Below are 4,400 nucleotides of genomic sequence, written 5' to 3'. Positions count from 1 at the left end.
CGGAGCCACTGCTCGTCCGGAGGCAGTCTTTTGCAAGCCACACACCGACTGGTCCCAGCCCAGGTCCCAGCCCCAGCCCCAGTCCCTCCCTCGCTGTGGTCTGCCCTCCCCTCCCCTCCGCCCACCACAACAGACTTACCAGCTGGAGGAAGCTGTGTCCAGCATTGAGGACTGCTGCCTGTTTAGTCTATGGCTGAATCTCTGAAGCGGTGCCAAATCTTTGGATCCAACTGGCTGAATCAAATTGGGCCAGTGATTCGAATCACCAAATCAAATCACTGTCCCTCCGAATCAGCTAAATCCAAATCGAATACTTGCCGCTTGGCACAGGCCTTGTAGGAAGCACTGGACCAGGCTCCCCAAAGCAGTCATGGAGTCTCCATCCTCGGAGGTGTTTAAGACCCGGGTAGACAAAGTCTTGGCTGGGATGATGTAGTTGGGGCTGGTCCTGCTTTGAGCAGGGGGTTGGACTAGATGTGACCTCCTGAGCATCCTTCCACCCTCATTGTCTGTGATTCTATGTCTTGCATCTAGTTTCTCATAACCCAGGGGACTGCCGTGACCCCCCCACACCCAGCCTGATGCCTTTTCAGAGCTTGTACTTGTATAATCTTTCTCTCTTTCGTTCTATATTCCACCGTGGAGCCAAGAAGTATTTCCCCAGTGCAGATGCTGGGAAGAAGAACAGGAGAAGTCTAGACGGTGACAAGCTGGTATTGTTTGACCAAAGGGGAACAAATTCTAGACCCTCTCTACTCACACGGTTTGTGCTAAAGCTCACTCCTGTTTGTGTGCAACCTTGAGTCTGAGTGAGCCGAGCACGTTGCTGGCCAAGGCGAGGATAATGTCACGGTAGAATTTCTAACCGAATAGAGAGTTCCTATCCCAATTCCTTACTCCATTGCCTCTTTCTCCTTGTTAGCTTATATCAGCATCCCACACTTGGCCTACCTATTGTAGCCAGCAGATGAAAGCGTGCTCTTATTCATTCCCTATCTTTTGCTCTAGGCAATAAGTAAGTGAGTAATTACTCCTGCTTTTACATCTTTGCACCCACGTCCAAGGTGCTGGTGCCCCCCTTAGAGCCCTCAGGTTGCAAGAGGTGCCTTGTTCCCTTCATCAGGGGTATAGTCCAAGACCTTGTCTGGTCCTTAGTGGCTTTTTATTCCATGCAAATGCCACCTACTTTTCTGAGTCATCCGCCCGTCCTTAAAGAAGGGAAGACTGAAGAAGGAGCATTGCAATATTCTGATAATGAACCCTTTCCTTAAAGCCTATTACCATGATTGAACCAATCAACTCTGGGATGAAGGCAAATGAGCCTGTGAGAAAATAGCCTGGAGCCAAGATTGGAGGCAGGCAATAGTAGATGAACTTGTCTTGGGTTTGTCACTCATGCTCCCTCATTTTCTATCCCTTTTGGGCATTTATTTCTCTAATGCAGCTGCTCTCTCACTTTCTGACAGGCTAGCAGAGTCCTGTTAATTCTGCAGATTTGGTGATGTCTGCTTTTGACTCGTTTATAAACCCTTGGGAAGTCCTTTTTCGAGTATTATTAGTTTAAGTCAGGGATGTCCAAGTCAGGTGGCCCCATGGGCCAGCTCCAGCCTATAGGGCTTCTTGCAGACTGGACATCCCACCTTCAACGGCAGCTTGATGGCCCAGCTCTGGGACCCAAAGAACTAACACTGCCACTACTTTTCCACTACTTTTCAAGATCTGTCTTGATCCAGACAAGGCAGAGCTATTTCTTACTCTGTAGCCAGCCAAGAAAAGCTCAAGTTGTATAGGGAAGGTACAGTGATGTCAATTAACTGCATTGCAATAAGAAAAAAAAATTCTTGTGACTTGTCATCCCCAGGACTTTAAATCACAGTATGGACTTCAGTGTAGAAACACACTACTTCTTGGCATGACCTACAGCCTCAGTCCATGGCAGCTTTGCCTGGAATAAGAAGTGAATAAGAACAGCCAGGATTTTGTCTGTGTTTTGGGCCCATGTCACAGTCTCATCAGTAATCATGATCACATACAGCCACAGCGTTGTCTTAACTTCACCGTTTGGGACCTGGTTCCCTTCTGTCTTAGTCCATTTTACGTTGGTTTTATGTCGGTGCAGTTCAACTGAAACCAAATTGCAAGGGGGAGAGGAGACCCTGGTAATCTTATTCTACCTATGAAGGAGCATAACCTGTGACCCTGAAAGCATCCGACCGTTTCAAAACAGGAGTAGGTCGGGACACGAGAAGGTGATTAAGCCACTGGCGTGCAACTTGCTGCTGCTTTGAGCTATAGGAGCTCAATCATCCGTGTGCTTGAGCCCGCCCATGAAGAGGTAGCCCAGCTCCGTTCAGGTTTACTGCACCTTTAGTAGATGCATTAACTATACCCCAGACAGCACGCCAAAAAGTGTGCTCAACTGCACCGTGTGTGGCTAGGGAGGGCCAATGCATGTGGTGGGGAGAAAGGGAAAACCTGAAGTTTTCTTTCCCTTATCTTCACTCTTGAAGGATTTTTTATCTTATGCATAGAGGTGATTAGCTATGTGCAGTAAGGCAAAAGGCAGGGCCAGGTGATGGTACCTTAGGACATATTTTTAGGCACTTTAATTAAAAGTGCCCATACATCGTATGTATCAGTGTCCCACGCGCTGAAAAATGCCGGCAGGGGGCTTCAAACTAAAGTTCATCCAACGAGCTTCACTTCAAAGCACCCATCCACCATTTTTCAGTGCAGGGACAGTAATACACGTGGCATCAGTCTGCTGGAGCACATATATTTCTGTGCTCCAGCAAACTTGATTAATTCATGGATTTTCAGTGTGTCAGAGCCAGCTCCCTGCACGTGCGTAGCAGCGCTGAGAGACCAACTGCTTCAGAGAAGCATGAGCTTTCGAAGGCAACAGCTTAGGTGGTCAGCTGCTTTGTCATAGCCTATGCAAGTTCATGCCTCTTTGAGCGAGTTAGTCGCTAAGGTGCCACCCCGTCCTACCTTCTCCATGTCCCGTGTATAGCTGTCCTCTCTTCTTCCAGTGACGCAGTACCTATTCGAGGGCCTCCCATCTGGGGTGCCACATGCTTGTCCTTTAGTCCAGTTGGAAGAATACAGGCTGCTCTGCAAACTGTTTCCCACACTCCTTAAACATGAGCTTTTCCTGTTAAGAGGTGCACCAACCTCATCAAATTAATGCAATAAGAGGTTTCATGCATGCACTGGTCTCAGGGAACCAATACAGCAAAATTTAATTAATATCTGTCATGCTTCGCAGTCAATACAATTCTATTTTTTTCAACATTACTGTGAAAAGATAATGTTCTTTTTACCATAACTTATTTCAGGTTGCGTGTATCAGCGAGGAGCAGAAGAGAAATGTATCTACTGAAGAAAAAGCTCAGCACTAGGCAAAGAGTGATAAACTTCTCAGAAGGTGTTTACAAATGCATTCAGTGAAACAGAATTTTAATAAATTGTGCCACATAATCTCGCAGTTAATGAGCTGTAAAAAGCTTTTGTCAATTATAGTGACTAGGAACTAACTCTCTCAGTTTCCAGATCAATAATGGGACTTGTGTCTGCACAATTTTTAAGGAAAAATCAGAATCCGACAAGAAGAAAACCTTTGCTTCTCATGTTTGCCATCTCAGAAAGGTCACTCATTACTGTAGCAAAACCATCTATATTCCTATTGTTTGCAAAATCGGCTCTCAGCCCCATTAAAAGAAACAAGTCTTCAAGATCAAATGGCAGCACTGGTGTAAAATGCCAGTAGCAAAAACAGAGCAGATTAAATGACTCCAATAATAACTACCAACTTTTTTTTTTCAGAAGTTATATTGAGTTCAAGTCTTGTGCACAACCCTTTGGAAAACAAAAATTAGTCAGCTCTGCCTGAGCTATCCTCTGCAATTACTTTGCTGATAGAAAGTGGACTTAAAACTTTCTAAGTGACTGGCTTTGCCATTTCTGTCTTCTTCTGAGTGAAAGAAGTGTGTGTGTGTGTGTGCGTGCGTGCGCCCATGTATGTGTGTGATTTTTTTTTTCTTCTTCTTCAGCTAACCTCCATATTCAAATCTGTCAGTGAAAGGCTTCAGAGCCACTGGTGATACCAGAAGTGGTTTAGAAACTGAGTTCAAATGTGCCAATACAGTGATTCCCGCTACAGCGCAGCCCTTTCAAGGATGCCGGGGGGAGCCACGCAGCGTTAGCACTGTAGGTCTACAACCACGATTCACAAGATAACTCCAGAGATGTCAAATAGGAATCCACAGTGTTAAGGCTGTTCAGCCCTGTTGTGGTCTTTGAGTTCTTTGCATCAGAAACATGCTTTATCCTTTTCCTGTCGTCAAAAACTGAGTGAAAACTAAGAGCTGGCATTTTCTGAATGGTGCCTTGAGTCTAAC

This window comes from Gavialis gangeticus, unplaced genomic scaffold (genome assembly GCF_001723915.1).
Source record: "Gavialis gangeticus isolate Ggan-Ray unplaced genomic scaffold, GavGan_comp1, whole genome shotgun sequence".
NCBI classification, from domain to species: Eukaryota; Metazoa; Chordata; order Crocodylia; family Gavialidae; genus Gavialis; species Gavialis gangeticus.
The sequence above is the reverse complement of the archived record's forward strand: the minus strand, read 5'-3'. Positions refer to the sequence as shown.